General features: G+C 43.2%; 1 protein-coding gene across 5 annotated transcripts in view; it reads left to right on the forward strand.

Annotated features, from left to right (window-relative positions):
• The window catches only part of WWOX (WW domain containing oxidoreductase), a 1124793-nt gene that overhangs the window by 526617 nt on the left and 579001 nt on the right, over window positions 1-19175 (forward strand). For 2 of the 5 annotated variants that reach the window (XR_010583895.2, XM_074026754.1), the window contains one exon: window positions 1-19175. This exon is cut by the window's left edge; it is cut by the window's right edge and continues 38232 nt beyond it. The exons of the other annotated variants lie outside the window; for them this stretch is intronic. The gene's annotated coding sequence lies outside the window, so the exon portion shown is untranslated. 5 annotated transcript variants of the gene reach the window in all.

Below are 19175 nucleotides of genomic sequence, written 5' to 3' on the forward strand. Positions count from 1 at the left end.
GAGATCGAGACCATCCTGGCTAACACGGTGAAACCCCATCTCTACTAAAAAATACAAAAAACTAGCCGGGCGAGGTGGCGGGCGCCTGTAGTCCCAGCTACTCGGGAGGCTGAGGCAGGAGAATGGCGTAAACCCAGGAGGTGGGGCTTGCGGTGAGCTGAGATCCGGCCACTGTACTCCAGCCTGGGCGACACAGCGAGACTCCGTCTCAAAAAAAAAAAAAAAAAAAAAAAAAAAAAGAAGAGAATACACTGCGTATTCTGTGTATTACAGGGGTCAGCAAATTCATAGCCCATAGGCCACATCTGGCCTGTTTTTGTAAATAAAGTTTTATTGCTATACAGCTATACCCATTGGTTTACATACTGCTCATGGCTGCTTTCAGCTACAGTGGCAGAGCTGAGTAGTCACCATAGTAGCTGTATGCCCACAAAGCCTAAAATATTTACTCTCTGGCTCTTTGCAGAAAATGCACTGAACCTTGCATGTTGTGTCACCCCTGGCGGCAGCACCTTGTAATTAAGCACGTGAATATCTCACATCAGAATGAATGAATATTCACACTCAGTGGGATAAGTAACTTCTGTCAACTGTAGATAGATTTTGCCATCAAATGGTTATTGAAATAACTGTGTTGACAGGCTTTTGGGTTTCACAGAGTCCTTTCAGCTTGGGCATGTAGAGAAATAGATGCACAAAGCAGAGGGAGTCAAGTATAATGACGTGGTCTATTTGTGTGTGTACTGTTTTGTTTTTGGTAAAATCATGCTTGTCATCTCTTCAACGCGTCATTTATTCTGAGTCCAGATTACCGCCTTTGGGCCGGGGCCCTGAGGTATCTCCTGTACTCTGGCTGGGGGTGATGGCGGCAGGTCCTCTGGGCCAGACCAGATCCGCCCTGTTCACGATGTCTGTCCTGCTGGCCTCACTTCGGTGTCATTCCAGAAGCTGACCCTGGGGAGCAGATTCAACACCTGCTGGTGTCAATCTCTTAATTTCAGGAAAATATGTGGGTCTTTGAGCTAGAGGGACATAGGTGTATGGCAGATGAGGGACCACCCCCTCCACCTTAGTCCAGTTCCAGGGACTCGCCTTTTTGATACTAAGGCTACCTGAAGGGGTCAGGGGGCCAACAGCATGCTCGGCCTTGATGTATTTTATGTATATCCGGAAATATTGAAAGAGTTTTCTTTTTATTTGTTTGGTTTTTTTAAAAATTTTTTTAAAATTGTACTTTAAGTTCTGAAATACATGTGCAGAACATGCAGAGTTGTTGCATAGGTATACGTGTGCCATGGTGGTTCGCTGCACCCATCAACCTGTCTTTTAAATGCATTCTTAGATTTTCCTTCTCCATAGCTCTTTGTGATGCTTGGTTTAATCAGTCGACACATATTTAATAATCTTTTGCTCTGGGCTGTGTTATATACAGCTCCCTCCCTAATCTTGCTAGAAGGTAGGGCTAATGCATTGTCAGTTCAGAAATAGGGGGTGGTCCTGAGTCTGGGGACACTCTGGTGAAATTCTATGTGTAAAATCATTTGTACAATTTATATTTTTAGCTAAATTAAAATGATCATATGTCTGCCATTTTTTTTGGAGGTTGTAAGCTAAGTAATAACATTATAGAAACTCTGCATTATTTGATAGGGCATCATGACTGTCGAAGGTGCTAATGGGAGATCCTAAGTTGCAGGCTCTGCTACAGACATCAGGTCCTGTAGGACACGGGCTGCCTTCGCTTCTTCTCCATGACTGGGTACCTGGTATATAGCTGGGTAAAAAGAGGTTGTTGGGGCTGGGCACCACACCTCACATCTGTAATTTCAACACGTAGGGAGGCTGAGGCAGGAGGATCTCCTGAGATCCAGAATTCAAGACCAGGCTGGGCACGACCCATCTCTACTATAAATTTAAAAATCATTTGGGTTTGGTGGTGCACAACTCTAGTCCCAGCTACCTGGGGCTACTGGAAAGGCGAGGCAAGAGAATCCCCTGAGCCCGAAAGTTGGAGGCTGCTGTAGCTATGTTTGCACCACTGCATTCCAGCCTGGGCAACAGAGCAAGACCCCATTTCCAAAAAATAAATGAAATAAGTATATAACAAATAAACAAAAAGTAGTTGTTGAAAGAAAAGGAGGGAAGAAATGCTGTCTTAGGAAATCAATAGGATTTTTTTCTTTTTTTTTGAGACGGAGTCTTGCTCTGTTGCTCAGGCTGGAGTGCAGCGGCGCAATCTCGGCTCACTGCAAGCTCCTCCTCCCGGGTTCACGCCATTCTCCCGCCTCAGCCTCCTGAGTAGCTGTGACTACAGGTGCCTGCCACCATGCTCGGCTAACTTTTTGTATTTTTAGTAGAGACAGAGTTTCACTGTGTTAGCCAGGATGGTCTCTATCTCCTGACCTTGTAATCCGCCCACCTCAGCTTCCAAAAGTGCTGGGATTACGGGCGTGAGCTACCGCGCCCGGCCAGGATAATCTTTAAGAAGATAACATTAGCTATTCTCACTTTCCAAGTAGAATTTCCTACTCTGTGTCTTTGGCCTGGAAAGGGTATTGGTAACAACTGTCTTTGGCTTTCGCCGCCATGTGTAAGCATTCCCATGGCCACACAAGCACACACGCACTTTTGTTTTTTCAATTATATGAGCAAGTAGGATGTTTGTCTTAGTTTTTATGGGCTGCTATCACAAAATGCCATGGACTGAATAATATATAAACAGCGGAAATGTATTTCTCACAGTTCCAGAGGCTGAGAAGTCCAAGATGAAGGCACTGGCAGATTCAGTGTCTGCTGAGGATCTGCTTTTGATCTCATAGATGTCCATCATCTTGCTATTTCCTTACCTGGTAGAAGGGTTGAGGCAACTCTCTGGGGTCTCTTTTAAAAGGGCACTAATGGCCGGACGCGGTGGCTCACGCCTGTAATCTCTGCACTTTGAGAGGCCGAGGCAGATGGATCACTTGAAGTCAAGAGTTTGAGCCCAGCCTGGCCAACATGGTGAACCACTATCTCTACTAAAAATAAAGAATTAGCCAGGCTTGGTGGCTCGCACTTGTAAATCCCAGCTACTCGGAAGGCTGAGGCAGAATTGCTTGAACTGGGAGGCAGCGGTTGCACTGAGCTGAGATGGTGCCACTGGGCTCCAGTCTGGGAGACAGAGGAAGGAGACTCTATCAAGAATAATAATAGTGATAAAGTAAAAGGGCACTAACCCCACTCAGGAAGCCGTCACTCTCATGACCTAATTACCTCCCAAAGTCCCCACTTCCTAATATCACCACTGTGGGGGTTAGAATTTCAACATATAAATTTTGGGGGTACACATTCAAACCACAATAATGTTTTATAATGTTCATTCTGCTTTAATAAGAGACACATTTAAGATAATAGACATGATCTGAGAAGAAACAAAACCCAGCCTGGTGATTCTGGCAGCCTTACCACGTATCATTCACATACACACGGCCATATAAATAGCCTGGACATTCTGTTCAACCCTCCACATCAACTGGTCAATTTAGTCTTTAAAAGGTGATAGGCCGGGTGTGGTGGCTCATGCCTGTAATCCCAGCACTTTGGGAGGCCAAGGCAGGTGGATCGCTTGAGCCCAGGAGTTCAACACCAGCCTGGGTAACATGGTGAAACTCACGTCTACTAAGAATACAAAATATTAGTTGGGTGTGGTGGCATGCACCTGTCACCCCAGCTACTCAAGAGGCTGAGGTGGAAGGATCACTTGAGCCCGGGAGGCAGAGGTTACAGTGAGCCGAGATCTCACCACTGCACTCCTGCCTGAGCCACAAAGAGAGACCCTGTATCCAAAAAACAAAGACCATACTGTGGCTTTGCTGCTTTGCTCAAGCATTCCATGAAATTGATCATTCATTCACAATGCTCAGTGCAGTGACTTTGCTGAGCTCAGGTGGCGGACTTAAGCAGCCACATAAAGAAGCACCCATGGCTTTCTCTGAGGATGTGCTTGTGTGTTTTCTGAGGAAAGCAGGTGAAAATCCCTGAGGGGTATCCCCCAACCCCATGGTAGAAGTGAGTCCCCCTGCTCCACAAGCTTGCATGGCGCTCAGGTAGTCCAGTGGGGCCCCACCTCATTCTTCCCAGTCCCAGGAAATCTTCGTGCATGGCCGTCTTTTCTGTGCTATCTCGGGCTTCTCACTCCTCGGCGCCATCGGCACAGTGCTTCCAGCATCCCAGGAACTCCGTTAATGTTTATTTGGATGATGGAATAATGCTGTCTTGCTGTATTTTGACATTTCTGTCAATCAAAATACTAATCTACCTCTGCCTAGCACCTTTTCATGTGCACACTGCCCATCTTTATAACAAACTGTGAGTAGAAAGGACTTTTAATCTTCATTATATTATCATTCGTATGAATAACATTAACAATTAGTGTTTATTGAGCCCCTACTATGAGCCAGATGTGGTGTTCGGTGCTGTTCATGTGTTTTTGAATTAAATTTTCATGACAAGCCTAAGAGGCCATGACTCTCCACATTCTGCCTCTGAGAGACACAAGGCTGGGAGGCAGGAAATGACTTACTGAAGACCACAGGACAAATTGGGGACTTGAGTCCCGATCTCTCTGACTCTAAAGTCCTTGCTCTCAAACCTCTGTCCATCTCAAATGGAAAAGCACTGAGGCAGTTCTTACTCTGGACCTTGTATTATTTTGCCTGGGCTGCTGTAGAAATACCACAGGTCAGGTGACTTAAACAACAGCAGTGTAGTTCCTCACACTTCTGGATGTTGGGAGTGCAAGGTCAAGGTGTCAGTAGGGTTAGTTTCTCTCTGGGCCGTCCCCCCAGCTTGTAGTTGACCATCTTCTCTATCTTCTCGTGGAAGACCACAAGAAGATACATATGTGGGTTTGCATACTTACGGCCTCTTCTTGTAAGGGCACTGGTCATATTGGATTAGGGTCTACTGTAGTGACTTTAGTTTTACCTGAACTATCTCTTTGAAACCTCTGTCTCCAAATACAGTCACATTCTGAGGTACTGGGGCTTCGGGCTTCAGCATACAAAGTTTGGGACACAGTACGGCTCATAAGAGACCTCTTCTCAACAGCATCCGTGTTTGATCTGGGGGAACAAAGCTAGAATTGCTTTCCTCCTTGTAATATGTATAATGACTCATGAGAGAATTCCCCCCCATCCCCGTCTTCCCCACCTGAGACCTAAGAGGAAGAGAAGGAAGCTTGCAGTCGTAGCCCTGTGGCCTGTATTGGTCAATGACCAAACACTCAGACCTAGTTGACAGGCTGTATGTGGACACCTTGGATGTGCCCAGCATGGATCTTCTCCAAGTAAGAGGCCTTGGAGTCAGAGAAAGGCACAACTCCGACTGTTGCTGCAAGAACAAAGACTTTAACTAAGATACTGAAATTGCTGGGCAAGGTTTCCTCAACTCTTTATTTAAGTTTTAGGTCAGGTGTGGTGGCTCATGTCTGTAATTCCAGCACTTTGGGAGGCTGAGCTGTGAGGATCACTGAAGGTCAGGAATTTGAAACCAGCCTGGCCAATGGCCTATATATGTGTGTATGTGTGTGTGTGTGTGTGTGTGTGTGTGTGTGTGTATATGTATGTATATATATAGCCAGGCATGGTGGCGTGCCCCTGTAGTCCCAGCTACTTTGGAGGCTGAGATGTGAGAATCGCTTGAATCTGGGAGGCAGAGGTTGCAGTAAGCCAAGATTACCACTGCACTTCAGGCTGGGCAACAGAGTGAGACACCATCTCAAAAAAAAAAAAAAAAAAAAAAAAAGGTGTAATGCAAGCAGAAAAGGGCACACATTCCAGGTGTATATCTCAAGAAATGTGCACACACTCCCTGCACATGGGTGACCAGCACCCACATGTTATACACAGGATAATTACAGGATCCTGCCAACCTCCTCTTGTCTCCTTGCAGCTCCTGCTGTGATGCCACTTCTAATCTCAATTTTATTATACAATTTGTTAAATATAGAAGTAAATGGAGGCAATAGTGATGGTAAAAAGAACCATGTGAGCTGGGCGTGGTGGCTCATGTCTGTAAAGCCAGCACTTCAGGAGTCCAAGTTGGGAGGGTCACTTGAGGCCAGAGTTGGAGACCAATCTGGGCAACATCATGAGACCCCATCTCTAGCCAAATAAAACAAACCAAAAAATGAGGCATTGTGGCACATGTCTGTGGTCCCAGCTTCTCAGGAGGCTGAGGCAGGAGAATCACTTGAGCTAGGGAGGTTGAACCATGATTGCACCATTGTGCTCCATCTAGCCTGGGCAACAGAGTGAGACCCTATCTCAAAAAAAAAAAAAATTTAATTAATTAAAAAAATAAAAGTAGCAGAACCATAGACCTTATCTTTATCTGAGTTCTTGTGGCCTGTGCAGTACTCCTGATTAACCACGTAACACAGAAAATGAGACTAATCAGCTTCCTCTTCTGCCAGATGGAAGATCATCTCTAATTAATAATGAATTAGAATACCTAAGACAGTATTCAGGACACAGTTGATGAGGATGGTGTACTTAGTAGCTAATGGTGAGAAGGATGAATACTACTACTATACTTTTTGGTTTCTGAAATGAGAAATCTAAGGAACTGGCCTAACCAAGAAGCAGCAAGCTGTTTTAATTGTGCTGTTAGGAGGGCTATTTGTGAAGATACTGAAGAGGATTGGCCCATGGTTTTCTGCTAAGAACCTGCTGATTATCAGTGTAGAATCCCTGGATGGTACCTCCTGTCAATCAGGTGCTTAGATTAACCGGGGAAAACCATTTCAAGGCCAGAGCTTGGTCCCTGGATGGGAGAAGATAGCTGTATCACTGGCAGAGGTGCCTTTGTCATGTACCCTATCCAGACTAGATACTAGACAGTGGGCAGTGTGTGACAGTTTCATGTCTTCTGCCACTTTATCTGGGACTCTTGTCCCTGAGAAGTTTGAAAATTTGGCACATTTTTATATTTATCAGTATACTTCCTGCTTCTTGATGTACTTGTACTACACAAGAATTGATTTTCAAGAACTATGTTTTTTTTTTCCTTTTTGCACACTGATGGGTTAGCAAATGCATATTTGCATAGAAATAATCTTTAGTAAGCTCTGCTGGCAAGTGTGTCAAATTTATAAATATGACTACTATAAAGACATACTTTTAGATGTGGATTTCCTCCTCACTTTCTTTCTTTCAGTTTTCATGTCCAGGTCACTACGCATTGCATATATTTGGTTGGGATTTTGTTTCTCAGTAATTGATTTACCCAGATTGTGTTTCTGGAGATTAAAGCATCTCACTGTATTTTTATTTTTTTCTACATTGCAATTTCAAAATCATCCAACTCAAAGGCTGTTGAAAGGCTCCTTCTGTCGAAGGTAAAGCCTGTGGCAGCCTTTAACTTCCTTTCTCTTCTCCTGCTGCCACCTTGGTCCACGATTTATCTTTGAAGATGCCGGGTTTTAATGGGCAGGGTATAGTGCAGAAACCAGATGGTTTTAACTCACACCTGTGAAAATGCCGGGGATCTGCGAAACATTAAAGTTAATGGCCAGAATAAGGCTGCCAAGCTCGGTGGAATTGTACTTAACTGGCATATCATTCTAGTTAACTGAACTTTCCATTAACTCATGGTTCTATCTTTTCATGCCCCCTGCTAGCCCCCTACTTACAACCCACCCAGTTCCTCCTAGTGGGCAGTTTGCTGCTGCTGTCTTACTTCCTCATCCTCACCCCTTTCACGTCTCCCCTGGTAACTGATTTATTTTTTCCCTCTTAGAGTTGGTTATTATTTTCTTCTTCCAGTTGCATCTCTACCTCCACCCAGATACATTTCCATTTTACTTGTATTTGGTAGCCTCCGAACTTGGCTTTCATTGGCCGACATATTCAGTGATTCACTTGCACCTTTAAGCTTGTGTTGTTCTAATTTTTTTTTTTTTTTTTTTGAGACAGAGTCTTGCTCTGTTGCCTAGGCCGGAGTACAGTGGTGCAATCTCAGCTCACTGCGAGCTCCGCCTCCCGGGTTCACGCTATTCTGCCTCAGTCTCCTGAGTAGCTGGGACTACAGGTGCCCGCCACCATGCCCTGCTAATTTTTTGTATGTTTTAGTAGAGACGGGGTTTCACTGTGTTAGCCAGGATGGTCTCGATCTCCTGACCTCGTGATACACCCTCCTCGGCCTCCCAAATTGCTGGGATTACAGGCATGAGCCCCTGTGCCCAGCCATGTTGTTCTAATCTTTTAGACAACTGAATGTAGGTTTGTCTTTAAACTTGTCCTGTTTTAGTGCTCCTGGATGTCTAATGTCATTCCTGTGCTAGTTGAAGAAAAGTTTTGGCTACCCAGTTGTCAGTTGCTGAAGTTTAACTGTGCATTCTAAACACACCTGTATTTTATTACATCATACCTGGGCAGCATATAATTTTAGGAAAACCTTGAAAAAATATGACTATTTGGACAAAATTTGGGATTCTATCCTTTTTCTTTCCATTCTTCTCTCCTCCTGCACCAAGTTTCTAAGCTCATGCTTAGATAAATTCGGACCCTACTCTGATAAAATGAACCTTTGTGGCTGGGCGCAGTGGCTCAAGCTTGTAATCCCAGCACTTTGGGATGCCGAGGTGGGTAGATCACCTGAGGTCAGGAGTTTCAGACCAGCCTGGTCAACATGGTAAAACCCCACCTCTAGTAAAAATAGAAAATTAGTCAGGCTTGGTGGTGTACACCTGTAATCCCAGCTACACAGGAGACTGAGACATAAGAATTGCTTGAACCCAGGTGGCAGAGGTTGCAATAAGCCGAGATCATGCCACTACACTCCAGCCTAGGTGACAAGAGCGAAACTCCATCTTTAAAAAAAAAAAAAAAAAAAGTGAACACTTGTAGTTTCTTCCTCTGTTTGGCAGATGGACCCTAAGATGGCCTCAGTGATACCCCACCTCCTGGTATCCAAGGCCTGATGTGATCACCCCTCCCCAACCTTGAATGTAGGTGGGACATGGGACTCATTTCTAACCAACAGAATATGAAAAAGATAATAGGATGTAAGTTTTTAGATTAGGTTACACTATGTGGCAAAGCAAAGGGCTTTTGGAAATACCGTTCAGGTCTTAAATGAGACAGATTTTGAGTTACTGAGAAGGGGGATCATCCTGGGTGGGCCTGACTTTAGGGAAAATCCCTTAAAGAGGAGGTAAAATAAGAGAGACTGTCTCTCCATTGCTGGCTTTGAGAAAGTAAGCTGTCTTGCAGTAAGGAACTACAGTTGGCTTCCAGGAGCTGAGAGTGCCCTAAAGAAGCCAGCAAGAAAATGAGGGCATTAGTCCTATAACCACAAGGAAATGAGTTTCGCTAGCAACCTAAGGGTGCTTGAAGGTGATTGACCATCCCCAGTCAAGCCGCTGATGAGACCACTGCCCCACCAGACAACTAGATTTCTACCTGGGAAGACCCTGGATGGAGAATCCAGCTCAGCTATGCCCAGACTCCTGACCTATGGAAGCTTTAAGATAATAAATGTATGTGGCTTTAAGCTATTAAGCTTTTGGTAATTTGTTACATGGCAATAGAAAATGAATACACCCTGAATAGTAGACAGAGACTGAACATTTGGCTGCACAGCAAGTTCTAAGTTACTCACCAGGTTTCAGAGGAGAGACAGGAATTTGATGACCTTATAAGAAACTTTTACTCTTTGGCCAGACATGGTGGCTCATGCCTGTCATTCAAGCACTTTAGGAGACCAAGTCAGGCAGATCACCTGAGGTCAGGAGTTCGAGACCAGCCTGGGCAACATGCTGAAACCCCACTGTTACTAAAAATACAAAAATTAGCCAGGCATGGTGGCACGTGCTTTTAATCCCAGCAAGTTGAGAGGCTGAGGCATGAGAATCACTTGAACCCGAGAGGCAGGGATTGCAGTGAGTGCCTTGGCAGCTGGGACATTAACGAAGTTGTGAAAGGGGCCTTGATGTTATTAGCTGAGTCACGTCACTGCACCTTCAGCCTGGGCAACAGAATGAGACTCTGTCTCAAAAAAAAAAAAAAAAAGTGTGCTTTTTAAGGAAAGTCCTATTTTTCATGATTTTCCACTATGAAGAAGAAAATAATATACAGTACTGAGATTCATAGGGACATTATTTAAACACACTTCCACCTACAGAGTCACATATTGTATAGCATAAAATATCGTCAGGAGCAGGTCATGTGACCAGAATGTGGCAAGGTCTTTGCTCTACAGGTCAAGCTGGGACTTAGTGAGGAGAAATGAGGGGATTTCAAAGTCCAGATTGCACCATCCGCTTTATAGATGAGGAAAGTAAGAACCCACAGCATCTTGCACATAGAATTCAATACATGCCCTCCTTCTTGAATCCCATTGACCTAACAGGTCATATGATTTCCATTAGTTTGCAGAGCAACTCAAGGGCAAAAGTGAAATTGGAATTTTGCTTTTGAATTTCTGAAACCTTGTTTTATTTATTTATTTTTTTATCCTTTTTTTTTTTTTTTTTTTTTGGCATAGAATCATGTTCCCCTCCGAAAACTCCCTGGGTGCGCCAGCATTATATAGTAAAAGACATGTATTTCCAACTGGCAGGGGCTCTGCAAAGTTTCTCTGCCTCCTCTGCTCACCCAGCCCTAAATAATTGTCTGGATGTTCCTTTTATTGTCACCTCTGAAACAAGATGAAGAATCGGACGGTTTGCTTTAGAACGCATTAACTTCTTTATCACATTAATACTGACTCATATCTTATTTCCCACTTGCAGTAAGAAAACCATTCAAATCTTGCCCTCACAGGACAATATCTTTAATAGCTTCTGTGTGTTTCCTATTTTTGGCTGTTTCTGTATAAACAGACTAATCTAATAGCATACTGAACCCATCTAACTTGGCAGAAATTCAGAAAATCACTCATTTCTATGGCAAGCTCAGATGCCAGGAAGGGGGAAAAAAACCCTCACTTTTATTGCAGAAAGATTTTTCTCAAAGTTACCTTTCATGAACATAATATGTCTATCATTTGGAATTCTCCAGCACCCTGGCTGGAAATTATTTATTGCAGAACGACACAATGGTGAACGAGAAGGTATTATTCCCTGTACGATTTCTGACTTGAATTTGTTTGCCTAAAGGAGCAGGTATCGTATGAATGTGATTTTGAATGCTGGCATGGTGATGAAAGGTGATGTTCACCTGGAGTGCGTACACACAAAGCCCTGTTCAGTTTACCTAAAAGGTAAGAACATCATGGCCCCCTTCACAGCCTGGTTAATGTCCCAGCTGACCCTGAGTTCTACCTCCATCACTGGAACAAGAATGTGTCTTTGGGAAGAGGTGTCCTCCCTGGCACTCTGTTTGATTTGTAGTCACTTCCACACATGGCAGGTCTCAAGCTGTCTGAAGTCTTGGCTGCCATTCCTAAGCTACTAAAACTTTTCTGGAGAACATCACCAATCATGCTGAGGGATCATCTAACAACTCAGCTTTATGAGGACAGCTGCAGTTCTGCCTTTAGGCTGGGGTCACCGGGGTCGCTGCCCCAGCCCCACTCTTTAGCCTCAATCCCTCTATGGCTCCCCTGACTGAGCTCCTTACTAAAGGAGAGGACTCCCTGGCGCCTCCTCATCCAAGGCCAGCATGTTCCATTTGAGGGTAACTGGAACCTGAAATTCCCCCCCAAACAATCAACCTACTACTAGGATGCCATATGCTTTCCTATGTGCTGTTGTTTAATTTCAGTTGGTACATGTTTTATTTTTTGAAACAGACTTTATTTGTTAGAACAGTTTTAGATTTAAAGAAAAATCAAGATTCTAGTACCAAGTTCCCATGTATGTAACATCTAGTTTAATCCTGTTATTTTAATATCTTATGTTATTAGGTACATTTATTAAGATTAAATTATTGATACTGATATATTAGGTTGGTGCAAAAGCAATTGCAGTTTTTGCCATGAAAAGTAATACTTAATAATAATACTAGGTTGGTGCAAAAGTAATTGTGGTTTTTGCCATTAAAGGTAATGTGGTTTTACTTTTGCAGTTTTTGCCATTACTTAAAAGTAATTACTTAAAAGTAATGCCAAAAACTGCAATTTCTTTTATACCAGCCTAATACTGTTATTAACTAAAGTCCATCGTTTATACATACTGCTTTAGGTTTTTAAAAATTTTTTTTACCTAATGATTTTTTGTGTTCAGGACCCCATCCAGGATACCACTATTTTTTTTTTTTTTTTTTTTTTGAGATGGAGTTTGGCTCTTTTGCCCAGGATGGAATGCAGTGGTACAATCTTGGCTCACTGTAACCTCCACCTCGCAGGTTCAAGTGATTCTCCTGCCTCAGCCTCCCGAGCTGCCAGGACCCCAGGCATGCACTACCACGCTCAGCTAATTTTTGCACGATACCACACTTTATGTAATTGTCAGATCTCCTTAGCCTCTTCTTGGCTGTGACAGTTTCTCAGAATTGTCTTTGTGATGACCTTGACAGCTTTGAGGAGTGCTTGTCGGGTATTCTGTAGGATGCCCCTGTGTTGGGATTTGTAGGATGTTTTTCTCACGAGCATACTGGAGTTAATGAATTTCAGGGAGGAAGACCCCAGAGGTCAGTTGTCATCACATCATATCAAGCAGTCCACCTTCATCATAACTCTTCACTGTTGATGGGGACTTTGATTCACCGGGTCAAGGTAGTGTTCATCAGATTTCTCCACTGCACACTTATTCTTTCCCTCTACTTTCCACACTCCTCTCTTTGGAGGAATGTTGCTCTCCCCAGCTCACACTTGTGGAGTGGGGGTTTAATCTTCTCACTCTTCGAAGGTAGAGTATCTAAATAAACTACTTGGAATTCTGCATGGAATATTTGTCTCTTCTCCCCCATTTATTTATTTAATCATTTATTTATATCAAGATAGACTCAGGGACTTTTATGTTTTATGTTATAATCCTATACTACTTTATTTTGTTGCTTACATTTTTCCAGAGGGAACAATTTGGCCTTCAAAAGTTGCTGCTATTGGCTCCTGTGTTCTTGTGAGGTACACCCATCACGGTGTGGTGTGATTTTTGGTTTTGTTTTCACTCCTTTTTTACTTTTTGTGCCTCCTCTTCCCTCCTCCCCACCCCTCATACATACACAAAGGGCCACATGCTACTATTATTTCTGGAATCTCAGCCATATTCTTCTTTTTTTTTTTTTTTTTTAAATAAAAATCACGGTAGAGCAGTAGGCAGTGTGGGTGAGTTTTCCCACTTTACATTTTACTTAGCATAATTTAGGCCCCTTTCAGGCCCCTTTTCCTCCAGAGCCCCAGGTATGTTTGCTACCATACCTCCCCAGGGGATAGCCCTCCAAACCTGCTTGGCCACATAGCCAGGTCTTTAAGTCCCAAAGGGAGGCCATCACAAACTACTCAGCACAGAGAAGACCCAAATCCTAATCTTGGCTCAACCCCAAACTCGGATAATTCATTTTTACCTATGTCCTCTCTACACCATGGTTTCTTCACTTTATGACAAGGGGTTTGCCATGGCTGGTCTCCAAGGCCCCTTCCAACCTTGACATTCTATGATTCTGTAAGTCTTTGAATAATGGCCCACGATGCCAACAAGAAGTAACCAATGAGACTTTGGGTGTTCTGTTGGAAATCTTGGTAAAATCACAGAGAGAAGGAGATGAAAAAGAAGAAAGAGGAAAAACTGGACTTATAAATAGGAAGACAAAGAATGAATGTGAACTGGGGAGAGAAGAGTCATTGACAGGGACAAGAAATAAATAACTTTGATGCTAATACTGGGAAAATTCTGGAACAACATGGAGGTACCTCTGTTAACTCCATTTCATTTTGGAAAAGTCTACGAGACAAAAGGTGCAAAGCAGAGTATGCAGTGATTTCAGGTGTGTTGGACTCTGACAAGATGATGCCAACTTGGACAACGTCAGTCAACATCAAATGTCTGGATCAAGAGAGGCAAGAATCCCATGGATTTGGCATTGGCCAGAACTTGTCTGGAATCTTGTTTTCTGCCTTGAGTGTCACCTGTTGAGAGCTCTGTTGACAAACTGGCATTTATCCTTGGGAGAGTAGCCTCAGGACCAGGGGTGAAGAGGAGTTCAGTAAACTGTGTTTAACCTAAAGAAAGACACACGACGTGTCAGATTTTGTAAGGATTTTCAAGGGGCAGTAGATGGTGGCCCTACAGTGCAATGAACCTTCACACCAAGGATCTGCTTCCTTTGTTGGAGATGTAAAAGCAAAGGCTGGATGCTTGGAATTATCATGGCTGCTGCCTAAGCAATGCTACCTTGAGTAGAAGGTTTGGCCAACTGTGGACTAAGGCCTCTCCCTCATGTCACATTGAATGGTGCTAATGTTTCCTGAAGTTTCCCTTTCTTTTCAGTTCAGTGTTTTCAGAATCTCAGCCTTCCAGCAGAATCCCCTTTGTTTGCGCTAAATATACATTCCCAAGCCCTGTGTGGCCATTCTGATATACTAGGTCTGGGGTTAGGGAGTTGTGAGTGCCGAGAATCAGTCTTTCTGTCAAGCTCCCGAGGTGATCTGATACATACATGGAGCTGAGAAGTACCCTCCTAACAGGATTGCCAGCTTCTTAAGGATAAGAACCATATTTTCTTCCTTTTTTTGTATGCCTCCCCATATAAGGATAATTACACAGAATAAGCACTGAGATGCCTGTTGATGGATTTATTCCAGCAAATTTTTTTTTAGCTCTCTTTGTCTGGAACTTTGCAAAATAAACACCATGGTCACCCTATGCTTTGTGAGTGGTGTGCTAGAATGGAATTTCACTGTTTTAAATTCGGGTTTAATTTCTTGCTTTCAAATGAATTATGAAAGGAAGAGGAGAGACCTTTGGAAAAGTCTGAATGTTGATGTCGACGACTAGCCAGGCGCTTCCCTTCCAGCTGGTTTTGTGAGGGATTAAGAGGCCACTGTTGTGAATCTCCCATTAGTGATGGTCCCAGGCCCCCTCCTCATTGTGCATTTATCTTACAAGGGGCATATTTAGGAGATGTTTCCGTTCTATTTTATCTGCAGAATTACTTTCCATTCTCAAGTCTTTTATATAAGTATTCCCTTGAACCCGTTCCAAAAAGTGGATTTTTAACCCAATAGACCATAACTGCAGTGTTTTATCGTGCATACATATTTCAAAATGTGAATGTAAGTAGATTTAGCAAAGTTAAAATAAAATTAAAACTTTTCAGAGGGCACCGCTGCTCGCTTTCCCATGTTGAACTTTTCCCTTTGGGGTTCTTGTGCCATTTAAAACACTCTAAAAATGGGAAGACTTTTCTCTTGGGTATTTTTTTTTCCTCCACAAGGGATGGGGTTCAGAAGATATTGGTGAGGTTAGGAACCTTTGTCTCCCAGGAGCATACTTGATAGCAATGTAGGATGAATTGCAAATCTGTGAGTTAGTGCCATATATAGCAGTGTTGTTGGTAAGATTTCTCACTGGCATCTCTGCTTCCCCTGTTGACTCTCTTGAAATCCCTTCCTCAGGCAGAAGCTGGAGTCATTTCTCTAAAATAGAAATCTGATCTTGTCACCACCCTACTTGCCACTCCCTGCTTAATCCCTTCCATGGCTCACCATATCTCTTAGGATAAAATAACAAGATCCTTTCCAGGGCCTGCAAGACCCCTGCCAACCTCTGCAGCTTACTTTGTACCACTTTCCCCTAGAACCTGTTACCCACCCTGCTCCTTGCCACAGGGCCTTTGCACTGGCTGTTGTCTTTTGCTAGAGTAGTCTTCCTATCCTGCTTTAGCTAGTCAACTCTTTCTCATCATTTAGGGTTCAAATGGATCATCACTTTCTCTGGGGTGCAGGGGTCTTTTATGTAAGTATTCCTTTGAACTCATTCCAAAAAAGTGGATTTTTAGAAATAGGAAAAAAAATTAGAAATAGAAAGTTAACTGAGTTCCAGTTTTTAGATAATTATCAAAGAAGTAGATTTTTAGAAATAGAGAATTAACTTAGATTACAGAAAATTATCCAGACTCAGTTAATTTTCCCTTTTCCAGCACCTATATTGGTCCTCCCCACTCCTCTTCCCTGGCTTCTATTTTCTCCTTAGCACTTACTATGTCTCACTCATGTAGACTTGAAGCTCCACATGGGCAGGGATTTTAGTCGATTTCATTGAGAATCTGCCACCAGTCACTGGCCCATAGAGAGTCATCAAAAATAATTGTTGAATGAGTGAATGATGTTGGCATGAAGATTGTGTATTCCTCACCTGACTGTAAGTTTCATGAGGCCAGGCACCAGGGTCCTATTTTGCTCACTGTTGCTGTGTGGGAAGGAGTTAGTACAGCAGCCTGTTGCAAGCTTGGCTCTTGGCTGCATCTGGGAACTTGGATTTTAGGAGGGCTGTCGCCATTCCCAGATCAGATAACGATGGCTCACCGTGTCTAGACTGCTTGTACCAAAAATAGGGCTCATGTGGAATACCTGCTTTCCTTTGTGGAGGCTGGAATTTTGGTACATGCTCCAGAGAGGGTGCCTACATGACCAGCTTCCAATAAAAACTGTGGACACTGAGTCCCTAATACGTTTCCCTGGTAGACAATACTTCATACATCTTTTCATAGCTCATTTCTAGGGGAGTAATTAAATTCCTCCTGTGTGACTTCACTGGAAGAGGCCAGATGGAATCTTGTACCGGGTTTTCTCCAGACTTCGCCTCATTCCCCATTTCCCTGTGCTCATTTTGCCTTGCATCATTTTGCTGTGATAAATCTCAGCCATGAGTGTGACTATATGCTGAGTCCTATGAGTCCTCTTTGTAAACCACCAAACCTGAGCTGGAGTTTCAGTGCCTGACACAGTTGTATTCCTAAGACATAGTTGGGACCAGACCTCAAGAAAATAGCCAACAAATACTGACTGAAAGAATGAAAGAGGCCATATGCAGTCAGCCCTTCCTCTCTCTGGGTTCTCCATCCGTGGATTTAACTAATGACAGATTAAAAACATTCAAACAAATACACGGAGGGTGGTATCTGTACTGAACACATACAAACTGCTTTTTTTGTCTTTATTCCTTAAACAATCCAACATAACCACTGTTTATATCATGTTTATATTGTACTAGGTATTATAAGTAATCTAGAGATGATTTAAAGTATACGGGAGGATTGCATACATTATATGCAAATACTATACAATTTTATGTCAGGGACTTGAGCATTTGTGGATTTTGGTGTTTGGTGGGGGGTGGGGGTTCCTTGAACCAGTCCCCATTGGATACTGAGGGACAACTATACAGATCACATTTAGTAGTGGACGCAGGTCAGTTGTGCCATCTCATCCACCCCTTCCTCACCCAAGATTCTTCATGGCTTGTGTCAAGGCCTCACCACATCAGAATATTTCTGCCCATGGTTGCTGAGGCAGAGCTGGACAGGTCCAGCATCCACTCCCCAGAAGAGAACTCTAATTGACGCTCATCAAGATATTCCCACTATGGCAAACTGTGGAAAAATTAGGACAGATGTATGACTTGTTTCATATAAAGCTAAATCAGTTTTATTTATGTGATTGTCCTTTATTCTGAGATTATGTTCAACAGATATTCTCAGTGTTAAAATATTCTTTTATTATTTTTTATTTTTCAGATAGATTCTGGCTGTGTCACCCAAGGTCTAGCACAGTGGCATGATTTCGGCTCACTGCAGCTTCCTCCTCTCAGGCTCAAGAGATCTTCTTGCCTTAGCCCTCCAGGTAGGGCTACATGTGTGCGCCACCATGCCTGGCTATTTTTTGTAGGAACAGGGTTTCACCATGTTGCCAAGGCTAGTCTCTAACTCCTGGGCTCAAGCAATTTGCTCACCTGGGTCCTCCAAGGTGTTGGGATTACAGGTGTGAGCCACCACACCCAGCCAAAATATTCTTTTCAAAGTGATTAGAAGTAGAAGAAGCTTGCTCTCTTTTTATTGGCACTTCTGCCTTATATGCACTTTCGGATTTAAATTATTCCGTCTTTTATGAAATGACAGTGTTTGGAGGTGGTAGATGTTTTTTAAGTCTCCTTACTTGGAAAAACAAAATAAAGTTGACAACCTGATTTCGGACCTCCCAATTCTTTCTAAAAAAAGAGTCTTCTTGGTCCATGAAATCCAGAGGAGGTCAAACTAGCAAATTTGCAAGTAGTTGCTTAATAGATAAACAGTTAAGATCAAGAGTCAGAAATATCTGGGTTGAATTCCAGTTCTGTCATATTAAGTGACAGGTTGCAGAACGACCCCATCTTTCTGAGCTGTTTTTGTATCTCTGTACGACGGGGTTAATACTACTAGTATTTGCTTCCAGGGATTGTTTTGGAGGGGAGTGAGGAATAAATGATATAATTAACTAAAACATGTAGCATAGTATTTGACACAGAGTAGGTCAGCATGCCCTAAGTATTAGAGTCATTATTGAGTTGTTCTGCTACCTCTGCATTTGAGTCCTTTCTTTTGGACTTTCCTACTTACGTTGCAGATGTTATTTTTATTTATTTATTTATTTATTTATTTTGAGACGGAGTCTCGCTCTGTCGCCCAGGCTGGAGTATAGTGGCGCGATCTCAGCTCACTGCAAGCTCCGCCTCCCGGGTTCACGCCATTCTCCTGCCTCAGCCTCCCGAGTAGCTGGAAGTACAAGCGCCTGCCACCTCACCCAGCTAGTTTTTTGTATTTTTTAGTAGAGACGGGGTTTCACCGTGTTAGCCAGGATGGTCTCGATCTCCTGACCTCGTGATCCACCCGTCTCGGCCTCCCAAATTGCTGGGATTACAGGCTTGAGCCACCGCACCCGGCCTAAATGTTATTTTTTTGAAGAGGGTGTAGGCCAAGAAAGGGGTGGGAGAAATGAGGAAGGGGTTGATATAACCCCTTAGTGTCCTCCTCATTACCACAGACCCTCTCTTCCTCCACTTACTTACTTGGCCAATTTTATTTTGTTTTATTTTATTTATTTATTTATTTTTTTAGGTAGAGTCTCGTTCTGTCTCCCAGGCTGGAGTGCAATGGTGCTATCTCAGCTCACTGCAACCTCTGCCTCACAGATTCAGGTGATTCTCCTGCCTCAGCCTCTCGAGTAGCTGGGATTGCAGACACACGCCACCACGCCCAGCTAATTTTGTATTTTTA

The sequence above is a fragment of the Macaca fascicularis genome, chromosome 20 (assembly GCF_037993035.2).
Source record: "Macaca fascicularis isolate 582-1 chromosome 20, T2T-MFA8v1.1".
In the NCBI taxonomy this organism is placed as follows: Eukaryota; Metazoa; Chordata; class Mammalia; order Primates; family Cercopithecidae; genus Macaca; species Macaca fascicularis.